The sequence below is a fragment of the Bombyx mandarina genome, chromosome 25 (genome assembly GCF_030267445.1).
Source record: "Bombyx mandarina strain Sakado chromosome 25, ASM3026744v2".
In the NCBI taxonomy this organism is placed as follows: domain Eukaryota; kingdom Metazoa; phylum Arthropoda; class Insecta; order Lepidoptera; family Bombycidae; genus Bombyx; species Bombyx mandarina.
In genome coordinates, this window is record NC_143231.1 from 10,539,567 (window position 1) to 10,566,858 (window position 27,292).

The following is a 27,292-nucleotide window of genomic DNA, read 5'->3' on the forward strand; positions in this document are numbered from 1 at the left end:
GTCTTCGAAATTCAATGGTATCATAACCTAAATGCTAACACAGGCGACTAACTTTTCATTTGCATTGACATCTCGTGACAAGTTGCGAATTAAATATCAAAATTTGTAAAATTTCTAAAAGAATCTAAAGGAAATAATCCGTGTCGCCGTCAGCCACTTTGAAATATGAAGGTCTTAGTTTTTTTTTCCTACCTAAGCTGATAGCTTTGAGAGGCTATTTCAGTTTAACCTTAACTAGTAAGTGAGCTCATGGGGCTCAAACCAGAGTGACGCTAACACTGACCCTAGCAATAGGAGCAGTGCTTCGCAGAATCTACCACCGGATCGTAAACGCGACCTACTGAGAAGATCCAGCGAGAAACTCAATGGGCCGTGTCTATGGGTTAATTCGCTCGTCGAGCCCTTCGTCGCAAGCGACGGGTTCGACGAGGACGGGATCGGTGCTTATGGTAACTAAAAGCACCGTTAATGGATCGGGAGGATCCGTAATACTTGTCCAACATGAAATACATCGATCCTGCACGGTTGAAATAGGCAGGTAATCATTTTGATCCTACTGATTCGTAGATCCAACAGAATTATTTCTTAAATAATACAATTTATTTTTAATGATAGACATAACGATATTTAAATAAATTGCCTTTAAACGAATAATAATAAGAAAATAAAAGTAGAGAAAGGCTTACATCGATGTCACTTACAGAGTCACATTCAATTTAAATATAATATTGGTATCTACATCAAATGTCCACGTTCGGTTTACGTTTTAGCATACAATAGACTACTTCTACAGAAATCACTCAAAGTTCAAACGATGACCAATGTTGTCCACTGAGTCTGATTATAGACTATTGCATCGTAGTTTAACTTGAAATTGTTTTCAAATCACTTTGCTATAACAAGAAGGCATTAAAGCCTTGTTCGGACTAGGCGAGTAGTTTAGTCGAGTACCGAGTAATTTAGTAGCTAAATGTGTGTGAGCACCAAAAATTTAGTCGAGTAGGTTAGTAAATAATTTAGTAAAGTCAATCCATTTTGTTCTATTTTTTCGGGCGAGTAGCGAGTAGTTTAGCCACTAAATTACTCGGTACTCGACTAAATACTCGCCTAGTGCGAACAAGGCTTAAGAGACTCTCATACTTTCTAAATGTAACATTTTATAACTGACTAGCTTTTGCCCGCGAATTCGTCCGCGTGGAATATGTAGTTACTTTGGTATAATGCTAAATTTTACCCCCGACTTCATTTACGTGGAAAGTGAAAATATTTTTGAATAATAGAATGTTAGAAGCCATTTAAGGTACCAAAATCACGATTTTTAACCTACTTAAAAAAAGAAGAGGTTATCAATTCGACCACCATTTTTTATCTATGTGTGTTTAACGATTTCTCGAGAATGCTTGAACCGATTCTGATAATTATTTTTTCTTTTTTTTTTGTTCGAAAGGGTAGACTAGCGTTCTTTATTGGTCTTAGCGGGATGACATATAGCCACTGAAAGAATGACACTGAAAGAATTTTTCAAACCGGATCAGTAGTTCCTGAGATTAGCGCGTTCAAACAAACAAACAAACTCTTCAACTTTATAATATTAGTATAGATCCATTTCGTAGTAAAGTGTGGTAACAAATAACAGAAGATTATACTTATGTTAATCCACCACCACAGGTTACCACAATCCTACCCATTCAGGCAGAAAATATCTCGTATTTTAAGGTGAATGAAGGCATTCATATAGTCCACGGGCTCCAGTAATCACTTCACATTAGGTGAGCCATAAGATTGTTTACCCTTTTACATAAAATAAAAGTGATTTTTTTTACACAAACAGAATTTTAAGGAGATACATCTAGAGCAGTGATTCTCAACCTTTTTTTGTTGCGGCACATATTTAACGATTTCAAAATTTGGCGGCACACAAAAAAAAAGATAAAAATTATTTACTTACTACAACACACTGCATAAATAGTTTATCAAAAATTTTTAATATACGAAATAAACTAAAATATACTATAATTTTTTTTTGTGGATTTAAATATACATATATTCATGTTTAAAATATTTTTCTTTTAAAATGATATCATTTAATAATATTAACATTATTATATATTCGCAAAATTTGGCGGCACACAAAAGTGCCGCGGAACAGTGGTTGAGAATCACTGATCTAGGGGATTGAACTCGTCTCAAACATTAAAAACATTCAAATACCGTTGATGATGGACGTAGATAAAGATTTACAGACATAAATGCTTACATAAAATGACTTTGCTGTGTATGTCGGCGTGGAATGGTACCACTCCACATATCCCAAAGGACATTTGCCGATGGTAGTATTTTTGCGAATTTTGGTCGTTTTTTTTCTTTTATTGCCCTTGTAGGCAGACGAGCATACGGCCCACCTAATGGTGAGTGGTTACCGTCGCCCATGAACTTCAACAATGCTAGAGGCAGAGCCGAGCCGCTGCCTATTGTTTGTGGAGAGGGTACAACCATCCTTCCTATTTCTGCCACGAAGCAATCAAGAGTTTCGGTTTAAAAGAAATGATAGCCATTACACAATACTGAACCGAAGGCGCCATTTATAGCAACAAAAATATTGAACTATATTATTAAATCATATCGTAGACGTAAATTAGACTTCACAATTCTTTAATGCAAGCTAGTAAGTACTTCACACGCGCAATAAACCACGTCAAAACAGAATCGCACACATAAGATGCGTTAACAATCAAACATTACCCAGCAAATAGAACGTGAATGCATTCATTTTGTTAATGTAAACAAATTAATATTTACATTGGAGCATCATTACGTTCGGTGTCAACGACTTGTGACTTACAAAAAAAAAAAAAAGCAACATTGTTATACACAGACGGGTCGGGTGAATGAGTCAGTGTATCAGGGGAGTAAGTAGGCCGGCACAACATTGTCGCGACGGCCTTGACTTTGGATCTCTGTTCTGTTACACGACTAACAACAATGTTGAAAGTCGCACGCTACTTAATTTGAAGAATTCCGTAGTAATGAAAACAAAGCCGGTTGCTAAGCGCCGGTTTGTGAGTCGAGCGTACGTACGGGCCGCGATCACGCGACCGGTCTGTTGTGATTTTTAACATGTTATCAGTGATTCACACATTGTATGTGTAGTTTTAATTGAAGACATCTACTACAATGTTTTTAATGTACACTAATGTTACGTAAGCACGATTTTCAACGACCATACATTAAATGACATTCACTTGGGGTATCATTCAAGTTTTTTTTTTTTCAGGCACTGTGGTATGTGCGATGAAAAGACTCCACGCATTTTGCCGAACGCCGCCCAGCCCGCGCAGCGGAAGACGTAACGTGGGACGCCCCCTGGCTAGATGGTGCGATGACCTCCGTACGGTGGCCGGCAAGAAGTGGATATGAGGAGAGCCGCAGACCGGGCTCAGTGGTGTAGATTGGGAGAGGCCTACGTCCAGTAGTGGACGACTGTGGGCTGTTGATGATGATGATGATGATGATGATGATGATGATGATGATCATTCATAATAACCATTTGCGGATTTCGATCGTCGCATTAGTCTAGTGACCGTGACTTATGTACTATAGGGTCAGAGTTTGACTAGCAGTTGGAGTCAAAGTTTTAGGAAGACCCTAACATTTATTTATTTATTGCATAGATAGGTGGACGAGCTCACAGCCCACCTGGTGTTAAGTGGTTACTGGAGTCCATAGGCATCTACGACGTAAATGCGCCACCCACCTTGAGACATAAGTTCTAAGGTCTCAAGTATAGTTACAACGGCTGTCCCACCCTCAAACCGAAACGCATTACTGCTTCACGGCAGAAATAAACAGGGTGGTCGTACCTAGCCGCGCGGACTTACAAGATGTCCTACCACCAGTAATAAAATTTTGTTTTTAGACTGGTTATTTAGCAGAAGATACTGGAATGCAAACTCAACCAACTCAATCTATGATCAGTACTTTCTTACATTACAATACCTGTTAAATTATTTATAAATTTAAACCTCCCATAAATTTGCATCATGATTTATCTTGCACTGGCCTACGGTCGTGTTAGATAGGCAAAAGAACTCTCAAAACGCACAACTGGCCGCCGACTCGGCTTTTTGGAATGTAGGCAGAAAGATGAAGAATGACTCTCAAAATAGTAAGCACGATTTCCAATTATTTCAGCGTATCTAGTCAATACAATTCAACAGTCCAAATCCGAATCCTCAAGTTCTTTAGGAACGTCACACGTAATGAGGACTCCATTGAGCGGTTGGTGGTGCAAGGAAAAGTCGAGGGCAAAAGATCTCTAACCCGTTGGACCGTCCTCATAAAATCTGTGGACTCACTCCAGCATAAATAATTGCTCTCACTCTGCGAAACATCGTGCCACATGGCGTCGCATCGCGAGAGCACCGATATCGCAGGATCCGACTGATGCATGACCACGACCACTCTGTCAAGAGTACGACTAGAAAGAAAAAAGTCAATAAATAATAATAATAAACTAAATAAAAGTGTATATTTGTATTTGTGTGTATTTACTGGTGGTAGGACCTCTTGTGTGTCCGCGTGGGTAGGTACCACCGCCCTGCCTATTTCTGCCGTGAAGCAGTAATGCGTTTCGGTTTGAAGGGTGGGGCAGGCGTTGTAACTATACTGAGATATTAGAACTTATATCTCAGGGTGGGTGGCGCATTTACGTTGTAGATGTCTATGTGCTCCAGTAACCATTTAACACCAGGTGGGCTGTCAGCTCGTCCACCCATTTAAGCAATAAAAAGAAAATATATATATAAATGTCCGCAGGGGTCTCGATAAGTGTATTACGGTGCAAACAAGACTGGACGAGAGCGGTTCCGCAAGTTCATTGAACGCTTACAATGTAAGAGTACCTTGAAAGTTGACACTGATACCGGCCCCAGAGTAAGAATTCGCCTTTTTCTAAACGTTAAACCAGTATTCACTTGCTTATCGGGTTTGTTGTATTTTTATCATGATAATTTTCGATCGACTTCAAAATTTAAATGTTAATACAGTAAAATAAATGGTTCAGCTACTAATTGATATGTTATTTCTTTAAGTAGGTAGTACAATCTTTCATTGGGAAATAGAATGGGAAATTAAGCAACATGTATTAAAATAAACAGGGTATATACGTATGAATGACAATAAGTAAAAATCATTTGACATGACATCATTTGTACTAATAATAAAACAAAAAACGGCATCTGCCAAATCTAGAGTAAATAGCTCAATATTAATGTCAGAGTCATAAATGTCGTACATTATAAGGTCTTTATCTACAAAATTGCCATTTAGTGTACAAAAAGTTACAAGTAATTTTTTAAATCTTATAAAAAAAATGTTTTTGTTTCTATCGTTCAAAATATCTATACAAAGTTTGGACGCATCTCTGATAGCATCTGGTAATGTTTCAATGTCCTTTTTGAAGAATTATGTGCGCGGGAGCTATCAATTTCTTCAGAGGCATATTCTGTATTACCTCTCGAGTATTGTATTATTTACAAATAATTAATGTTTGAGCCAGTTGTTCGTTATTACTACAGCGACGGAACTCCCATGCCATAATTAATCGTATTTTTATCGTGTCCATATTGATGAATAAGATACAAATATAATAATAAAAAAACAGTAACCAACAATCAAATGACTGAATTTGAAAATAGAATTCTATATCTTTTAAATTAAATTAATTTGAATTTTGGATTTATTACCAGCCATAAATAAATTACGTTTCAAATGGCCAGTATGATAAAAGGATAATTTTTTAAGTAAAGACTTATTCTTCAAACCAAAATAAAAATTCGCATTTTTTACGTACCGCTTATCTATTTAGGACATAACCAACAACATAAGACTTTCCATTCGTAATGTTTTAACTTTTTATTAATTTACTAGCTGACCCGGCAGACTTCATAGTGCCTCAATCGATAAATAAAAGACCTAAACTTTTGTATAAAATAAACTTAAAACAAACAAAAGGAATCCGTCCGACGGGGGATACACCAAAGGAAAAACATAATTGCTGTTTTTTTTTAATTCCGAGCATTTTCATATTTATCTACCTTTTAAACCTTCTCTGGATTTCCACAAATAATTCAAGACCAAAATTAGCCAAATCGGTCCAGCCATTCTCGAGTTTTAGCGAGACTTACGAACAGCAATTCATTTTTATATATATAGATTTTCGCACAGCTGTTAGTAAAATATTTATTAATTAAGCCGACCTACTTAGCTTTACTACCTGTGATAATTTCAAAACATATAAAAATGCACCAAAGACATTACAAACTGGTCATACGAATCGAATACTAAATAATACGCATTTGTGCTAAGCATTACAATGTTGCCATATCCCGCCTCGTCGAGCAATAAACTTTTATGTTATTTTTAAGAATTTTTCTGCTGAAACTTGTATTTTTAACTGTCAATTATTGGACGCACTTATATTTAACGCGTTTTATTTTATCAATGCTCTTCTGCTGTTCAACATTAAATATCCATCGCAGATACAAATTGAAGCTGAATTGTATTTAGTTTTCAATACAATAACTTTAGAAACATACCTTACTGTTGTACTGAATTAAAGTTTGGTATATTATGAATTTTATCGACTGGGTAATCAGTTCTAGAGAATGCTTAGCTCTAAGATCCTCTGTGCCCATGTGCCATGCCCTCGCGGTACAGAATACTGGTTTTAGAACCTCTTGTGAGTCCGCACGGGTAGGTACCACCACCCTGCGTATTTCAGTCGTGAAGCAATAATGCGTTTCGGTTTGAAGGATGGGGTAGCCGTTGTAACTATACTGAGACCTTAGAACCCATATCTCAAGGTGGGTGGCGGCATTTACATTGTAGATGTCTACGGGCTCCAGTAACCACTTAACACCAGGTGGGCTGTGAGCTCGTCTACTATTCTAAGCAATAATTAAAAGTATATTGTCAGAAAACATATTTAGAGCGCTAGAAATGTTGTGATTGGCGTAAAAGAAAAAACTATGTACCTACTACTACGGTCTTTCTAACTTCTGTCTTCAGTGACAAAGGCTTTTTTTAACGTTTCTTTCCACTTGGGCGTCAAATCAGATCTAGTGAATAATAGTTTAAGTTGACATAGAAGAAGATATCATATACTTAGAAAATTCGATTTATCAAATTTGAATTCACTATTGGACGTGCTAAGTCATGAAAACTTACGCACAGGCGTGAAATTAGAACACCAAAAAATAAATGATTTTTAGAACTCCCAAAAGTCAAATGAATTGTTTTGATTTTTCTGTGTATATTTACAAGTTTAACATATTACCGCAGCGATTATAATAAAATCAACGATTATTTATCTTTTGTTTTTTTCGGGCGTCAATGCAGTGGAGAACTTTTATGATGAAAAAAAAAAACGATTTGAAGACCACAAGCCAGTCTCAAGTTAGTATTTTGAATTTTCAGATTAACAAATAGACAATCTAAATTCAAAAATTAGTACAAACAATTGTACATAAACGTTATGACATCTTGTAATTACAGTCAAAGTTTGTAACTTTGTCGTGGCCTAAATAAGACGTCCAGTGCATTCGTATCGAGCGATGCACCGGTGTTCGAATCCCGCTGGCGGGTACCAATTTTTCTAATGAAATACGTACTCAACAAATGTTCACGATTGACTTCCACGGTGAAGGAATAACATCGTGCAATAAAAATCAAACCCGCAAAATTATAATTTGCGTAATTACTGGTGGTAGGACCTCTTGTGAGTCCGCACGGGTAGATACCACCGCCCCGCCTATTTCTGCCGTGAAGCAGTAATGCGTTTCGGTTTGAAGGGTGGGGCAGCCGTTGTGACTATACTGAGACTTTAGAACTACATCTCAAGGTGTGTGGCGCATTTACGTTGTAGATGTCTATGGGCTCCAATAACCACTTAACACCAGGTGGGCTTTGAGCTCGTCCCCACATAAAAGCAATAAAAAAAAAAAAAATTGAAAACATTTTATCTTCGCGTGAGGTATGCTACAAAAAAAAGGAACAATAAGTTTTATCTTCGTACAAAATTGAATAGCAATATGAGATCGTACAATATGTTATCGTTATTCATCAGCGCTCTAGATATTGCACGTTCCCTGCATATTGCATGAGAACAGTTTATTTAGCTCGCAACAATGCGCTTCCTGTGTATTTGCGTCTATTTTTGAACTTGACCTTTGTGAATACTCGTACTGTACCTATCAAACGTTAAGAACTTCTCTTTTGATTTCTCTAAGACAACATTTGTTATATTTTTTGTCCCTGCCTATGCTGATAGCCTTGAGAGGCTATTTCAGCTTCTCCTTGACGTGTAGGTGAGCTCACGGGGTCAAACCGAGAGTGTTGCTAACACTGGCCCTAGCAAGAGCAGTGCTTCGCGGAATCTACCGCCGGATCGAAAACGCGAACCACGCAGAAGATCCGGCGAGAAACTCAGTGGGTTAATCCACTCGTCGAGCCCTTCGCAAGCGACGGGTTCGACGAGGACGGTGACCTGGACATTTGTGTACTTGTAGACACGTTTTTAGTTTTTATTAATAACTAAGAATATTTGGTCTTGTTTCGTTTTAACTGTCGTGTAATATTGTATGAAATATACAAGTATTTTGAAACAACGCGAGCCCGTCCATAAGCTGATGGTTCATGAGCTAAACCCGAAACATCATGGACTATTGTATTGAATACAAAGAAACAGAGCCGCTAGAGTTGGGATGGTGCTATTCCAGACCGACACCTCGTCCTCGCATCGTTTCCTCACTGCTGAAGGTCATGACCATCATATTTCGACAGGATTTTACTCCCTGTAATGTCCCTCCAGCGCCTCCGATCATTGGCCGCGTGAATGGCTAACACCACGCCGCCATTTAATTTCATAACACACGTTTTCCTGCAATCACATCCTTTAATCACGATCAAAATAATTATTCGATTTAATCAACTTCATTTTATTACGCTTCTTTCTACTTTTATTTCGTTATACGCGAAATAAAGATTTAACAGATGATGACCGAGCTTTGCTCGTTTTTTTTTTATAACGCCATCTTGTTGTGTTTTAAAGCGGTTAGTTGCCCTCAATTAAGAAAAATAGTATTATTATTCGCTAATAGATGATCGATAGAGAAAAGTTGATAATTGAAAACACGAATAAAACAACATTTTCTGAAAATAAATCGTAGCTAGATCGATTTATCGCCCCCGAAATCCCCTGTATATTAAATTTTATGAAAATCATTGGAGCCGTTTCCGAGATTCAGATTATATACATATATATTAATATACGAGAATTGCTCGTTTAAAAGTATAAGATAAGATAAAATCAAATAAATAAATTACAAAATATATATACACTTATATCTATAGCTCGTATTTCGTTTATTCTATTAGCGTGTTCCTAGTGCTATGTTGTCTTCAAGGTTATTTTAATATTACATTGTATACACCTGCATGTGTCGGTACGCACGGGAGCAAACAGTATTAATACGTCAAATAACTTGTTGCGAGCGATAATGACTATCTCACATTGTATGCGAGATATTGTTAATACTAAAAATTATTGTATTTTTTATTCGTCTATCAAACTTGCAGGCTTATATTGTTTTTTTTTGAATGATAAGTTTGCTTAATAAGGTGGTTTTTTGTTTATATGTATATGAATCAAAAGTTTATTCATATGCTGTGTATGTTGCCGATCAAAATCATTTTTTCCCTGAATTAAAAAATCCTCAGAATCTCTAAGGTGAAAGTGTGTCAGATCGCCTTTGAAGGCCAAGGTGTCAATATTAAGTTACGGGCGACTAATTACATTTATTCATGCCATCTTTGATAACTACTAAAGAAGATAATATTTTAAACAAATGTTTCTTTCTACTAAACAATTTGTTTGCAGGCTTATAGCGTTGACGACATCGCGATTTGGAAATTGGAACGGTAAGAACGAAAACCGATCTAATTCCTTGGACTCTATGATCTGAGAATATTTTGAGACAGTCCTTTTATTGATATGCAAGATGATCATACGTGACATGATTGGAAACGATATTGTGAATGTTACTACATTTAAAATTGAATCTAAAAAAACAACAATTGAGAAAACAGCATTTAAAAGCGTTGCTATTATTTTATTAAAATGCCACCGGTTTATTACAACAGCTGTCATTAATTCCCTTTATATTGGCAGCCAATCGCAGACCTGTAATTTCTCTCGGTGCGGTTTTTTTAACTAATATTTTACTGTCCGACGTGTTTTTAGTTTTACTAGAGGTCCCGCAGTAGTCGAAATTCGACTATAATTAATTGGAATTGTAAGTTTGTACACTATTATGATTGTATTTTATACTTCTATAATCACAAATTTCGCCAAGACTACACCATAAAAAATATGATCAAAGACAAACAATATTTAATCTATTCTCAATTTGGCAACAGACGTCAAGAACAAAAGTTTGACAATAAATTGTATGCATGCGTGTGTGCGTAAAATACATGATATGTAGTGTGTATAATGTTTTCTTTATTGATTTAATATATCATTTATGCATTATTTAAAAAAAAAATTAGCATTGTGCACTTCTTCTCTATAAGTGTGGAAAATTTCATACTCCTCCGTTCGCGCAATTTTCGTAAAAAGGGATACAAAGTTTTTGCTTCACGTATTAATATATAGATATATACACCGTTTCGCTAAGTCACGTTTGACAGGCGAGCTACCGACCCGATTCGGGACATAAGTTTGGAATCCGCATTTCTCAAAGCATTGGTTGTCCTCCGAGCCGGAATACGCGATGGCTGTGCGTAAAAAAACAGGTTCAGATATACAGGTTCGGTTTTTAATAAGAAATAAGCTCGAGAGGTGTTAAATATATTTTAGTTTAATTTAGGTTTCGCGATGTGGTACGACCGTTTATTTCCGTTGCGACCGTTAAGAGGCGAACATGGCTTAAATGAATCAGATCAGAGGATCTTTATTTGAAAAGCGTTTTTATTATTATAGTGTATTAAACACTGCCACGCCTGGGAAGACGGCAGGACACACTCCGGCGAGGTGGGCAACAATCGGCCGGAGCGTTAGGGACTATTGGGAGAGAAACCGGCGAACTATACGGGCATTGTCGAGCAAGACTGCTTTTTGCATTTGGGCCACCACCGACTTTTTGTTGAGACCAAGCCTCTCGAGATGTTTTGAGAGGCTTTTAGGGACCAATTATTATTATTATTATTGACAACCTATTTAGATGGATATGGAATACAGTGAGCCGGGTGTGTCCACTGATTGGATTATTATTAGAAATAGGAACAACTTTCTGGTCGTCGTGGCCTAACGGATAAGACGTCCGATGTATTCGTGTTGAGCGATGCAACGGTGTTCGAATCTCAGGCGGGTACCAATTTTTCTAATGAAATACTGGTGGTAGGACCTCTTGCGAGTCCGCGCGGGTAGGTACCACCACCCTGCCTATTTCTGCCGTGAAGCAGTAATGCGTTTCGGTTTGAAGGGTGGGGCAGCCGTTGTAACTATACTGAGATCTTAGAACTTATATCTCAAGATGGGTGGCGCATTTACGTTGTAGATGTCTATGGGCTCCAGTAACCACTTAACACCAGGTGGGCTGTGAGCTCGTCCACCCATCGAAGCAATCAAAAATAAAAAAAATTACGTACTCAACAAATGTTCACGATTGACTTCCACGGTGAAGGAATAACATCGTGTAATAAAAATCGAACCCGCAAAATTATAATTTGCGTAATTACTGGTGGTAGGACCTCTTGTGAGTCCGCACGGGTAGGTACCACCGCCCCTGCCCATTTCTGCCGTGAAGCAGTAATGCGTTTCGGTTTGAAGGGTGGGGCAGCCGTTGTAACTATACTTGAGACCTTAGAATTCATATCTCAAGGTGGGTGGCGCATTTACTTTGTGGATGTCTATGGGCTCCAGTAACCACTTAACACCAGGTGGGCTGTGAGCTCGTCCACCATTCTAAGCAATAAAAAAAAAAGTAGTTTTTAGTTTTGGTGGATAAGTCAATGTATTTTTAAAGCACGCTTCCAGCAATGCTCCCACTAGTTTCGGCGTATTTATTAAAAAAATGTATTGCCTAAAATCTATTCCAGAGTGGTAATACTTACATTTCATCATTTAAAATGATGCAAGCTCGGCCTATACAGTACACTTCAGTTCGAAAAGTAGGTGGGCAGTTTAGCATTCTCGGAGTGGTCACGATTCGAACGAATGAAAGGGCTTAAATATAGTTATTACTGGTTGTTGTCTTTATTATCTCACTACCAGCAAGCACTGCTTCAGTAAAATGAGGTGTTTCTTCTAGTCTTGTTCTAAGTTATGAGTATTTTGTTTTTTGAGTTTAAGTTTTAGTTTTTTTTTTATTGCCTTTGTAGGCAGACGAGCATACGGCCCACCTGATGGTGAGTGGTTACCGTCGCCCATGGACTTCAGCAATGCCAGGGGCAGAGCCAAGCCGCTGCCTACCGCAAATATATGCGGAATAATTATTGATCGTCTTGTTAACTTGTCTACGTAGTGGCAATGGGGTTCAAGGTAGAACGTTATGAATTATCTCCAGCTTCATTGTCTATATATACAGTTTTAAACATGAAGATTTTCAAACAACAAAACTGGTACGTAAATCGCTTATAATGTTATTATTGCTAATTGTGTTTGGTGTGCAATAAAGTATGCTCACTCTTCCTCTATCTATTTCTGTAAAAATTTAAATTCAACTAAAAATCGTTCAAAAAGTATCGTCTAAATCTATACTTAATATTATAAAAAGGAAAGATTTGATTGTTTGTTTGTATTGAATTGGCTCCGAAACTACTGAACCGATTAAAAAAAAATATTTTATTGTTGGCAAGCTACACTATCACCGGGTGACGTAGGCTATATTTATTGTATTTTCAAAAAAATTAGGAATCCTTACTGAAACTCCAATAATGTAACCCAATGTTTAAAAAAATTACCTAAAATATTCTTTATGTTGCGTGCCTTGCGAAAACTATTGATGATAGAATAAAATAATGTACTACGACTTTGTAGAACACATTATTAATTTTATTACAAAAAGTGTCACGACATCATATTTGTCTAACTATTGTAATTATGTCCCAATAAGTGTTTTTTTATTTAAAAAAATAAAACAACGACAAATATCGTTGAAATTTTTGTTAAGGACCAGAGCGGAGCCGGAGCGGGCCGCCAGTAGAAAATAAATACATGAATATTAAACGGCTTGTGCTTCAGTTAATTGACACTAAACATACCGAAATCGAAAATAAAGCATTGCATATCTCTTTTTAATTTCATTTTAGATTTCGAACGCAATCGTCCGATATAAATACGATTAATTAAAAATCGATTCGATGTTCGATGCGAAAATTTATAACACATTTCACATTCAAATCGGTAGCGACATATTAATTATGATTTAATGCGGCACCTCGCGGCAACCCTGTCATTAGCTGCCCAAAGATACGAAAATGTTTAAGAATAAATAACCTTATTGCATCATCGATATAAAAATGTGCTGTATCTAGTATTTTGAATCTGTTTCACGAAATGTACTCGTAGTACTCAAAATGCTTACAGTTTAAGCAATGTTTTTAAAAATAAAAATATCTCTTATTTAGTTTTATAATGATAGTATAATTTTGTATATTAAGGGAAATTAAACTCTTTAATATACGACAAAAAATACTGTGTTCGAGACGTTCCTAAAAATGAATATAACTAGTCAGGTCATAAGTATTGTCACACAGTAAAAACTTTTCTTTTAGAATGCTGGACACAAAAAAGTTTATTGAATTCGAATTTCGAATTGTTCGTGAAAATAAAAATGTATAGAATTTTAGAATTTTACTCATCTTTAAATATGGAGTGGACGCTTGAAGAAGACCGTATTGCAGTTATTGCGTTGCATCGTTGCGGTTACGCGCCAATTCAAATTTTTAACATACTGAAAAATTTGAATATAACCAAAAGATTCGTTTATCGTACCATCAAACGATACAATGAAGACTCTAGTGTAGATGACAGGTCAAGAAGTGGTCGCCCTCGGTCTGTTAGGACTCCAGCAGTGATAAAAGCTGTGAAGGCGCGAATTCAAAGAAATCCCAAACGTAAGCAGAAACTGTTGGCCCTTCAGATGGGGTTAAGCAGAACCACGGTGAAAAGGGTGTTAAATGAAGACTTAGGGCTTCGGGCATATCGAAGAAAAACAGGACATCGTTTGAATGCTCGTCTAATGGACCTGAGACTGAAGAGATGCCGCGCTTTGTTGAAGCGGTACGCGGGAAAAAAATATCGGGAAATTCTTTTTTCGGATGAAAAAATTTTTACCGTAGAAGAGAGCTACAACAAACAAAATGATAAGGTGTACGCACACAGTAGTGAAGAAGCGAGCAACCGTATTCCGCATGTCCAACGAGGTCATTTTCCATCCTCGCTCATGGTATGGTTGGGAGTTTCTTATAGGGGCTTAACAGAGGTACATTTTTGTGAGAAAGGTGTAAAAACGAATGCAGTTGTGTATCAAAATACAGTCCTGACGAACCTTGTGGAACCTGTTTCTCATACCATGTTCAATAACAGGCACTGGGTATTCCAACAAGAGTCGGCGCCAGCTCATAGAGCGAAGAGCACACAAGACTGGCTGGCGGCGCGTGAAATCGACTTAGTCCGGCACGAAGACTGGCCCTCCTCCAGTCCAGATTTGAATCCATTAGATTACAAGATATGGCAACACTTGGAGGAAAAGGCGTGCTCAAAGCCTCATCCCAATTTGGAGTCACTCAAGACATCCTTGATTAAGGCAGCCGCCGATATTGACATGGACCTCGTTCGTGCTGCGATAGACGACTGGCCGCGCAGATTGAAGGCCTGTATTCAAAATCACGGAGGTCATTTTGAATAAACTTTAGTGTCATAAGAATCTATGTTTTGTTAAGTTCATTTTGGTATATGAATGGTTACATCTATAGTAATATTATAAAGAGGAAAGATTTGTTTGTTTGTTTGTTTCGAATAGGCTCCGAAACTACTGGACCGATTTGAAAAATTCTTTTTCCATTAGAAGCCGACATTGTCCCTGATGAACATAGGCTACTTTTTTTTTTATTTTTTTTTAATATTATTTTTTTGGTTTCATTTGTGTTTTAATGTTCCGAAGCGAAGCGAGGGCGGGTCGCTAGTAATGAATAAACTTGTTTCAATTATTTTACATTAAATTTGTGACAGAATTTATGACCTGACTAGGTACTATTATATATTTCAATAATGTTATTGCATTATACGCTATATAATGATTGATTATAAATAAAATACAGTGCAACCTTAATATAACGACGTCCTTTATTTAATAAATTCTTTTTTATGCCCTTGAATAAGAGAATAAGAGTCAATGTAAAAAATACTTTAACATTGCGAAGATTTCTTTCGAAAAACCTCTCCATAATGAACTTTCTACTATAAAAAAAAGTTTAAATACCTCTAATTAACGAACTTCGTCAACCCAAAACCTGTACATAACATTCCCACCAATATGACCCTTAATGCCGTAGTATGTGAATCAATCTCGACAGGTTTGAGAAAAATTGTTACATACCTAATTGTTTTTAAATAGAAAATACATACAGTAATTTGATAAAAATGTGTTATCATTGATTAGTACCAGTTGTGTGCTATAACAAAATGAGTACGTCATGTTGAGGTGAATAAAACTATTTTTTTTACCTCGTTATAACGGTAGACAGGTTGGTCTACCTTAATATAAAAAACCCCAGTTCACCGAATTACTTGATATAACGAATATTTACTTGTTTTCTTCCAATTTTTTATATTGAGGTTGCACTGTAATTTGAAACTCAATATAACCCATAGCCCATAATATTGTATAAAGGCAAGCAAAAACTAAGATCGTAATTTTTTTCTTGATCTTGGACAAAATAATGAATAATATTTCGATTCGCGTACAAATTATCAAATTAAATAGACATTATATGACAATTGTGTCAAAAAAACAAGTGACACGCTAAATTCACTATCTCGAGTTAAGCCGCGGCGATGATGGCGGTCGCAATATGACTGCACGATACTGAGGAGTTTGATGACAATTTAAATAAAAAACGCAAAATTGAACCTTAAAAAAATATTTAAGCTTAATTAATTCTACGACTCGCAAAAACCGAAATTTAAAAACTATCAAATCAAAACATTGCAGATGAGTTTTGTATCATTATTTATTTAAAAAAAAAAACATAAGTTCTCTCAATACCACAACGTCGTAACGACTTGCATCGTACAGAATAACATAAATACAATTAGCCTTGATCGGTGTACATTTGCACTTTGAAAGCTTAGCGTGCTGAATGCGTTGAAGCGTAACGGGTCGTTGGGGAAAGTAAAGCGAAATGGTTATTTACACACGAACAATGTAAGCAATTTTATAAACGCTTCGCATGTTTTAATTGTTGTAAGTTGCATTGTAAGTTGTAATTGTTTTTACAGGTCTGATGAGACAAAAGGGATATTTTTAGTTTATTTTTTAATTCAACGTAAATGCCACCACCCACCTTTAAGCATGAATTCTAAGTGACATTTTTACAGTACGATGGCTGACCTTCCTTGCAAAAAGAAACGCATTAATGTTTCACCGTAGGCAGTGTGGTCGTACCAGCCCGCGCGGTCTCACAAAACGTCCCACAACCAATAATTTAAGAATAAATTACTATTAAAGATTCCACTAGGTTCAAAACTTCCATAAGTGGTAGATATCGGGGTAGATTCTTCCTACCTAGAGCACCCTTCTTTTTTTTTTAAATAACCTATTCTTATAGCTTGAGAGGCTATTTCAGCTTCGCCTTGACGTGTAGGTGAGCTCACGCGTCTTAAACCGGGAGTGATGCTAGCACTGGCCCTAGTAAGAGCCGTGCTTCGCAGAATCTACCACCGGATCGGAAACGCGACCCTCTGAGAAGATCCGGCGAGAAACTCAGTGGGCTGTGTCTATGGCTTAAAAGGACACTCGAAGAACATACGGACACAGACATAAGCGCAGTGCACACAACAATTAACTGACATACATTATTGAATTGCGATATAATTACAGTCAATTGTTTTTAATCAACTTGAGTCCTGTAAAAAAACGAAGTATAGCTCACTAAATGTAAAATCCACCGTCCCTAACATTATATCGTATATCAGAATGCATGTTTTCTCAACGGCAGAACTATGCAATAGCAGTATGCCGCTATAGTAATCAGAGAATGCTGCTATCAGTTTTCCAGTGAATCTCTTAGTTGCTTTTAACACCTACAGGAAAAGATTGGAGTACTATTATAGGACACACAATACGGTATCTTTATAGGTTATCTAATACATTAAAAGTTAACATAACATAATATTATCTAAATTCGGAATGTATTCCAAATTACCAATGTAGTTTTATGTATTTTATTGTTACCAAATCTTTTAAAATCACGTTAGAAATTCACCAATAAACTTTTCTTATACATTTAGAAGTCATAATCCATTTATGTAAAACTAATGTTCTAATTACATTTAAACAACTTCTGGAGAAAAGTTCCATGAAATATATCAGAAGAAATCTTCTACACAAACAAAATTATTACAAGAGTGTTTTGTTATAATGTCTTCAAGCAAATTATTATCACATAAACTCATTTTTAATATAATCTAAATTTCAATGTGACAATCTCTAAGGAGCACATCAAATCGATCGAAAGCTCTAAAAGTAAGTAAGTATGTTACGAATCCTAACTAATTTACATTACAATGCTCTCACAAAGCTCTATATAGATTTGAGAACGAGTTCACTCAAAATCAAGTAAGTCAAAATCGTCCTTATTTTATGAACAGTAACGTTGACAGTCTTCTGCAAGACGTCTGGGGAGACTTTAAGTCGTAATGTGAGAAATGGATACCTATAAGTTAATCGATTGACTGATTTACTATTGTTATTGACAGTAAAACTACGAATTATTTCTTTTTATCTAACTATAAAAATACTTTTAATGCAATTTACTGGTGGTAGGACGTATTGTGAGTCCGCACGGGTAAGTACCACCACCCTGCCTGTTTCTGCCGTGAAGCAGTAATGCGTTTCGGTTTGAAGGGTGGGGCAGTCGTTGTAACTATACTGAGACCTTAGAACTCATATCTCAAGGTGGGTGGCGGCATTTACGTTGTATATGTCTATGGATTCCAGTAACCACTTAACACCAGGTTGGCTGTGAGTTCGTCCACCCATCTGAGTAACAATCAGTAAATAAATAATTCAGCTAATTTCGTTGTAAATTACAATATGTTTACACATTATGTACACGTTTCAAGCTGATTGTATGAAACTTGAGCTGCGTCTTAGCGACATAGAGCCGATACGATCAGTATTACTAATAGCCCACTGAGTTTCTCGCCGGATCTTCTCAGTGGGTCGCGTTTCCGATCCGGTGGTAGATTCTGCGAAGCACTGCTCTTGCTAGGGTCAGTGTTAGCATCTCTCCGGTTTGAGCCCCGTGAGCTCACCTACAAACGTTAGGGTGAAGCTGAAATAGCCTCTCAAGGCTATCAGCATAGGTAGGAAAAAAAAAAGATTGTCTGAAACTTGAGCTGCGTCTTAGCGATATAAAGCCGAGACGATCAGCATTACTAAGAGCCGCGTTTACAGGAACTAATCAAAGTAGTGAACGAGCTAAGAAGTCACGCCTCCGAAGGCTTACTCCGCAAACAGAACCCATAAAACTAGCTACGCTTTACTGCCATCGAAATTCGTTGGAAACGAGGTTTTTTAAAGGTCCTAAAAGGAGAGAACTTCTTTTATTACCTAGCGCCCGAGTGGCTCAAGGCGTGGATTTTACGACCGGGAGTGGTGGGGTAATTAATAAGTTTTAATTATTTTCAACGTCACATTTCCGTTTGCCGTTTCGTTATTTAAGTTAAGTAGGTACATGACGGTTCGGTTGTTTAAGTTACGTTCGCAATTATTTGTAGCAACAATAGTGGGCCATTTAATAATTAAGATAGAGCTAGTTGTAAGTTGGTTTTGTTTTTATTGCTTAGTTTGGTGAACGAGCTGACAGCCCACCTGGTGTTAAGGGGTCACTGGAACTCATAGACAGCTACAACGTAAATGCGCCACCCACCTTGAGATATGAGTTCTAAGATCTCAGTATAGTTACAACGGCTGCCCCACCCTTGAAACCAAAACGCATTGCTATTTCACGGCAGATATAGGCAGAGTGGTAGTAGCTACCCGTGCGGACTCACAAGAGGTCCTACCACCCGTAAATATTAGGTTTTTATTTATTTAAATCCTTGATTGGTAAGAATTCCTTGATTACTCATGGATATCATCAGCGGAAAGGGTGCCGCTAAGCCGTTACCGAGCGCTTAGGACTCTTTATCTCTTTAATTTAGTGGCATTTGGTACTGATTAATCGGATAAACGGTTTGTCATTTAAAAAAAAAGTCTTACCAGCGGTCGTTAAGCTAAAATTACCATTTTACAAAGTTCTCGAACCTGCTTTTGTGTTTTTTTTTATACTCTTTCCAAAAATATATATACATTTTAAATGTTTATTTTTTATGGTCTATATATAAATAAAAATACGTAAGCATTCGAATTTTACGTAATACATAATACAATAGTCACGAAAAAAGCGAAAAATGGCATATTATGACGCCGTGAAAATAGTGTTTTCACATTTACATATTATATGTATATCATTCAACCAAGGGGTTAAGAATATATGCATAATAATCTATAAATATAAAAATGGATTACTGTTCGTTAGTCTTGCTAAAACTCGAGAACCGATTTAGCTAATTTTGGTCTTGAATTATTCGTGAAAGTCCAGGGAAGGTTTAAAAGGTAGATAAATATGAAAATGCTCGTAATTAAATAAAAATAACAATTTTGTTTTTCCTTTGATGTCGGACGGATTCCTTTAGTTTGTTTTAAGTTTATTTTTTACAAAAGTTTAGGTCTTTTTTTAAATCGAATGAGGCACTACGAAGTCTGCCGGGTCAGCTAGTATTAAATAAATCCAGAAAACAACAAAGAAAGAACGGCTTATATTATGTTGAACCTGAAAGCAAAATAACTTCTACAAAGATTTTGACTAACTTGTATTTACATTAAATTTAATTTTAACTTTTCGCGCCAAACTCGAATCTTGGCATGTAGTATTTCGTTCAGTGAGCACTGAAACGAAGCGAACAAGCAAATCTCTTAAAATAAGACTCACACTCGATCATTGTTTCTGCTTTAGCGAAGTGTACAAAACAAGAACATTATTATTATTATTTACGTCATCGCTCCATAAATTTAATTCTGTTTATTATTGAAACAAATGCGAGATCTCTGAGGGTTCTGTCGAGTTTGCTTTTACTTCAAAAATAACGGGTTTTGTTATTCAGAATCAACTCTATACATTTTCTTTCCTACCAATGTTAGATTAAGTATTGTTATAATACAGGTTTATTTAATGAGGAAAATAAGAGTAGATACTAATAACACAGGAGATCAAAACAAAAGGTGAAAGAGAAAATCAGACAGGATAAGGAGGCAAAATCGTGAAATGAACTGCAAATAAACCGGACATATCCCGTGTCACAAAACATATTTAATAAACTATAAGATGCAATTCTTCTTATTTTATTTAAATTACCTTTACGAATATTCTAATTTTAAACTTCACTTGAATAAGCTTTTGATTATTGTGTGTATTATATGTTGTTTAATATTTAATATTATAATATCAAGCAAAAAACAATTTCATTTTAATATAATTTCACCCTTACAGGCAAAGCCAAAAGTTGACAGTTTCATATCAGCAATATTTCTACCGCAAAAATTTTTGTAGTTGTTCTTAAAGTTTTCAGCATTTTAAGCTTAAGGTTACGTTTTATTAACTCACTATCGTGGAACTTTTTTACGATGTACTAAAAACTACGTCAATATTATGACTTGAATATTAATCTATCGATTCTATTGATCACTGATTAAAGGATAATCTTCGGTTTATTCAGCGCCCCTCTACAGAACTAAATTGAATAACTTATTTTATGATCGATCTTAGTTTAAGAGTTCACATAACTCTCAGCCGGATGCTAGGGTTGACGAAATATACATTTCTATGAATAACTTACGATGACAAAGACACCGTCAATAGTTTATTATAGTGAAATAAACCGTCATTTCACGATATTGATATTATATATTTGAAGAGAAAAAAATATGTATTCTCATACACTTTACTAAATCAGAACAACGTGCGAAAATAGATAAAAAAGAAATAATAATAATTATTATTGGTATTAGGTTACTGTAAGTTAAATTTTTTTTTTTTTATTGCCCTTGTAGGCAGACGAGCATACGGCCCACCTGATGGTGAGTGGTTACCGTCGCCCATGGACTTCAGCAATGCCAGAGGCAGAGCCAAGCCGCTGCCTACCGAAATGACAATAATGACATAAGCCATAAAAATGCTTCATCAATCGACTGTAACAATTAAGAGAGAGAAATACATACGTCAGTAAAAATGCCAAGAGCTTTGCCGTCAATAAATAAACATTATAATGGACGACGACACCCCTAATATAGGTGTGAGGCAACCGTAACATCAAACGACAGCTTATTAACTTACACAATAACGCTCTGAGAGTTGAGACACGGTAAGACGAACGCGACTCCTCGCAACTTATTTTATCTGCGTCTTTTGACACATTTTAGTGTCGGAGATAAAAATGGCTGACTAACAAACAATGCTTTGTTTTTGTCTTACGTTATTTAAGAAGTTTAAGACACGCCATTGTGTCGATTGATATTGTGTTTCGATGTGTGGAGGATTGGCGTTGAGAGCGGGACAGGAACATGGGTATGATGATTGCTTATTCGATCTCGAAGTCTTCCCAAGTGTCGCGATCTACTCATCATCTTATTTACGAGTAATATTCTCTCCGTGTACTGGTCGCGGTAACAATGCCTTGCCAGTTGTGTCAATTTTTCACGGATCTTAAGTTTAGATTTTTTTCCAGACTTGTGATGACCGGAATCATAAACATAAGAAACGAGAAATAGGTATACTCATAGCTCAAGTGCCAATGTTTATCTAATATATTGACTTAGACTGACAATAAATCAGTAGTTGACCACCCAGACTGAAGTCTAAATAAGACTTGTGCGATAGGTCAAAATAAGGGTTCGTCATTGATTTTTTATTGCTAAAATGGGTCAAGGAACTCACGACCTATCTGGTGTTAAGTGGTCATCGGAGTTGAGACATGAGTTCTAAGTTTCAGTTTCTACAGTAGGTGCAATTGAAGTTTGATTTTTATTACACGATGTTATGCCTTCACCGTGAAAGTCATTCGTGAACATTTCTTAAGTACGTATTTCATTAGAGAATCATTGGTACCTACGGGATTCGAGCACCGGTTCATTTGCATCGCTCCAATGGAATTAAAACTAAAATATTTATTTTCATTGTGAAGGTGCCAAATACATTCACAAGCTCGTAAAAAGCGGCGACCACGTATATTCTTTAAAATTCAAAGCCAGTGATTATTATCACTATAGCCTTTGTGTGTCTCTATCTAGGTATCGTAAGCTTGTGTTTTCGGACACTAATTGGGAGCTCACAATGGCACAGCGTTGAACGAAAGGAAATTATTTCAGGGGATTGTAAAATTTTATCACTTCACTCAAACGTCAGCGTGTTTGAAGACTTTGTTTCGCGATGTGGGGTGCTTGCCGATTTTTTGTTTTATTTTATTTAAATAATGATCATTAAATAAGACTGTAATACGTAGTACGTAGCTATCACAGAACATAAGATATACGACAGATGCCTAACAGAAGCTCGGTTCATACAAGTTTGGTAGTGGCGTTTTGAAATATTATGAGCAGACGTTAGCCGTTACGAAGGAGTTGTGGACGATGGTAGGGCACACTATGAGTCTAAGAGCCCAACCACCCTGTTTATTTCAGCTGCGTGACCGTTATGCGTTTCTGTTGTATGTATGTATGTATGTATGTATGTATGTATGTCTGTGTGTATGTATGTATGTATGTATGTAATATATTTATTCATAAAAGGTTACACTTTAATTTGTTATTTAAACCATACCCCTCAAAACTGCTTACGCAGTTTGACTGCAGGTAACTCGCTTTATATTAACATAGCTTATAAATTATTAAATTAGGTTATATTAATTCAATTAATTTACGTAAATGGTTACAACGTATTTAACAAGTGTTTTATTAAGAAATGTAGCTATTATTAAATCAACACTTAACCAATAGCTACTTAACGCCAGGACAGAACCCAAAATTTTTATTTCTTAAACTAACTGTGCAATTAAATACAAAACATTGCTACTTCACCTACAGCGCTTGTTAATTTATTTACACTGGAACTGATAAGGTAAATATTTTCAACGAAGCTTTATTAGGGAAATCTTGATATAGTGAAAGCCAAGGACGTTTACATAATCTATAGTATAACCATTTTTATTGAGTTTTGTGTTATAGCAGACTTCACTTTAGTATATTTTAGGTACTAACATCTGTCTATAAATAAGTAAATACTTCAGTACTAATTTTTTTCTCTGTTTGTTAACACCGATTTTTAAGTTAGAAGCGATTGGCGAGCTTAATATTATTATCAACTAATTGTTTTTCACTTCATTTACTCATCATTACAAAAAAGACATCACTAGCACATTTTAATGTGAATCTTATTATGTCTATGATTATGGTCGAATTTGATCACTGAGTGAACACTAAAACTAAATAACAATCGGATTATTATCTTTCTCAATATCGTTCTATATTTGGCACATCGAGAACACGTCCGCGCAATCACTCTCCAAGCAAACTATGATGTAGTCAAGATTGAGCCATCAAGTGGAAAAGCCGTAATGAAGAAACAGTTGACGCGTACACTTCAGCGCAAAATAAACGGATAACGCTACATAGAACTAAAGCTCCCGAACACATTACAGCATATTCACCGTAAACTAGATGCTCGTAAAATCGCACATATGTTTACCGGAGCGGGGCGCAGTACCTTAAAAGCATTGGTAATATAACAAAACGTCTGAACCGAAATTGCCCATAAAAGTCGGACGGCGTTTTCCAACTAAAGCCATGAAACTGAAACGTTGCTAGAATTTACAATGGCCGCCTTCGTCTACATTTAACGTTCGTGACGTACACCTTAGTTTAATTAAAGTGGAAACGGTGGGACATTTGGGCACTCGGTCCCGGGCGTCCCAAATACAGTTGACAGTTCCGAGCGCAAGTAACGCGTCTGGCTTTTAAAGCAAAACGGAACAGAGACACGTGAGAGACAAGAACTACTCGTTCTCAAGATAACCGAATATAATCCGACTGGGAATCGAACCATAGTCCCGTGACGGTTGTCAAGGTCACCGGACAAGGACTGAGCTTACGTATTTTTTTTATTGTTTAGTTCGGTGGTGTTAAGTGGTTACTGGAACCCATAGACATCCACAACGCAAATGCGCCAGCCATCTTGAGAAATAAGTTCTAAGGTCTCAGTATAGTTACAACGGCTGCCCCACCCTTCACCCGCATTACTGCGTCACGGCAGAAATAGGCGGGGTGGCGGTACCTACCCGTGCGGACTCACAAGAGGTGTTGCCACCAGTAAAATACAAAGCATAATTTGTAACGAACCAAAATTATAATATAAATATTAAAACTAAATTGAGTATAACATGTTTAGTGACTGCAACACACGAGCTGCGTCAAACTCGACGGTCGATGTAAAACGTTATAACCGGAATACTTCCATTTTTATAGCCGGGAATATATTCACGCTGTACACTTTCAGGAATAGCCGTAAACTTGGCTGCACCGACGTTTTTCATTACCTGTGACGTTGCAATTTCTTATATTGGTTTTTGTCGAGCGAAAAACGCAAAGGTTGGCTTTTGTTCGCTTGAAATTTGGGCTGTTTAGTCGAGTTTTATTATTGAATAGATTCGGTTACTAAATCTGGCTAAAAATGACGTTTCCGAATGCAATTGTCGCCGAGTTTAAATGCTAATTAGAATTGAATTAGTGTAAACAATAAATGTAACTCTAGGTCAGTGCCTAGTTAATAACTGTTCATAGCGGTTTTAAAAATATATAATAACTAGCGGCCCGCTCCGGCTCCGCTCGGCTCATTAACAAAAATTTCAACGATATAATTTGACGTTGTTTTATTTTTTTCAAATAAAAGAACCCTTATTGCGGCATAACTATAATAGTTAGACATATGCTGTCGCGACACTTTTTGTAAATAATAATAGGTTCTACAAAGTCATAGTACATTATTTTATTCTATCATCAATGGTTTTCGCAGGGCACGCGATATAATAAAATATTTTAGGTAATTTTCTTACACCTTGGGTTATATTATTGGAGTTTTAGTAAGGATCCCAAATTTTTTTCAAAAAAGATTATCGCTTATGTCACTCGGGTATAGCGTAGCTTCCAAACAGTGAAATAATTTTTCTAACCGGTTCAGTAGTTTCGGGGCCTATTCAATACAAACAAATCTTTCCTCTTTATAATATTAGTATAGATACATACATACAATAAAAGTACGTCGGCGAGGTGAAGGTTGTTTGACTAAAAGAGTCAAGGGTGTTTTAAGTTACGCGTGCGATCAGTTTTGCACTGGATTTTATGTCTGCATTTAAACAAACCTAAAAGACCATAAACCGAGAGCACTCGTTAATACACTTTAAGTCTTTTTTTTTATTGCTTAGATGGGTGGACGAGCTCACAGCCTACCTGGTGTTAAATGGTTACCGGAGCCCATAGACGTCTACAACGTAAATGCGTCACCCACCTTGAGATATAATTTCTAAGATCTCAGTATAGTTACAACGGCTGCCCCACTCTTCAAACCGAAACGCATTACTGCTTCACTGCAGAAATAGGCGGGGTGGTGGTACCTACCCGTGCGGAGCCACAAGAGGTCCTACCACCAGTAAAACGTACCACTACGGACGCAGTATTATTATTTTTAGTAAACTTGACAACAGCTTGCAATTTATCGCATGAAATTCAAAATATCCCGCGGAGCACGATCGCCTCATAATAATCAATAATGCATATTCCTACCCTCTTTATCTAATTCAGTCACAAACATTATACTCTTTTCGATCTCGTAAGAAGCCAAGGCTTAAATCCGTACCCGCGAGTACTTTTCAATTCTCTAGACGCAATAAAAATATGCTACGTTCCTTGGATACATAAAACTTGCAACGACAATGAATTCCTGAAAAAGATAATACCGGTAGTATTGTCATCTCTTTATAACCGGGTTAGAGGGAGCGGGACAAAAGATTTGCGGCAATAAAAGTTTTGATAGGATCCGCCGGAATCCACGGTATCGGACATAGCCGGTTTTACTGTCGTTACTGGGACGGAGTCTAGATGTTTCATAATTTAAAAACCTATTAGGATTTATAATATGTAGTCGTGATATTCAACTATAGAAAGGCTACAGTTTTATTCAAAACACTTTTTATGAAACAATTTATAGGCCATGTAAGTCCGCACGGTTAGGTACCACAACCCTGCGCATTTCTACCGCAAGACTGCAATGCGTTTCGATTTGAAGGGTGAGACAGCCCTATTCCAGCTTATGTTATTAAAACTCATTTTAAGTAGCGGTATTCATGTAGGGTTGTGTATGTATTTCTAGCTTAAGGGTTATTGAATATGAATTCAATACTCTTAGCTAAAATTTTCTTTTATGTCATAGGAACCACATTTGTATATTACTCATACGATATAAGTGCTGAATTCGATCTAATCACTACCTGATATTTTCATACACCTATTTAGAAGGAGAGACGAGCTCACCATTCGCTTTATGCAATTCAATAACTAAATAAATAAAAAACGAAATCACTAAAATCTAAATGTACTGGATACCATTCTGTGTCCCGTGTATCGCCTTCAGTTTTATGTGTGCGTTTTAAATTTAAGAGATTTTATTAGTTTACCCTTTATATGTGATGTGATAGGTCAGACGTCCAGAAGTGATTGGTACAGGAAGCAGAATATCAGTTGTAAAAATCTTATTGCGCTCGTTGCTTTAGACTGACTTTCGATATTGATTTACCATAAAATAACGTCCAATTCAGTAATTCGAAAAGTAAATGACGAAAGCTTAAATCGTATTTTTC

The 27,292-nt window shown here is 36.5% G+C and overlaps 1 protein-coding gene and 1 long non-coding RNA gene across 11 annotated transcripts in view; one reads left to right on the top strand and one right to left on the bottom strand.

Moving 5' to 3' along the window:
- The window catches only part of LOC149499891 (uncharacterized), a 266,141-nt gene extending 254,730 nt beyond the window's left edge, over positions 1 to 11,411 (top strand). The window contains exon 2 of the long non-coding RNA XR_016325381.1: positions 11,042 to 11,411. This is a non-coding gene — a long non-coding RNA (uncharacterized LOC149499891). The remainder of the gene's footprint in view (positions 1 to 11,041) is intronic.
- The window catches only part of dsx (transcription factor doublesex), a 243,409-nt gene that overhangs the window by 77,052 nt on the left and 139,065 nt on the right, over positions 1 to 27,292 (bottom strand). The window lies entirely within an intron of this gene.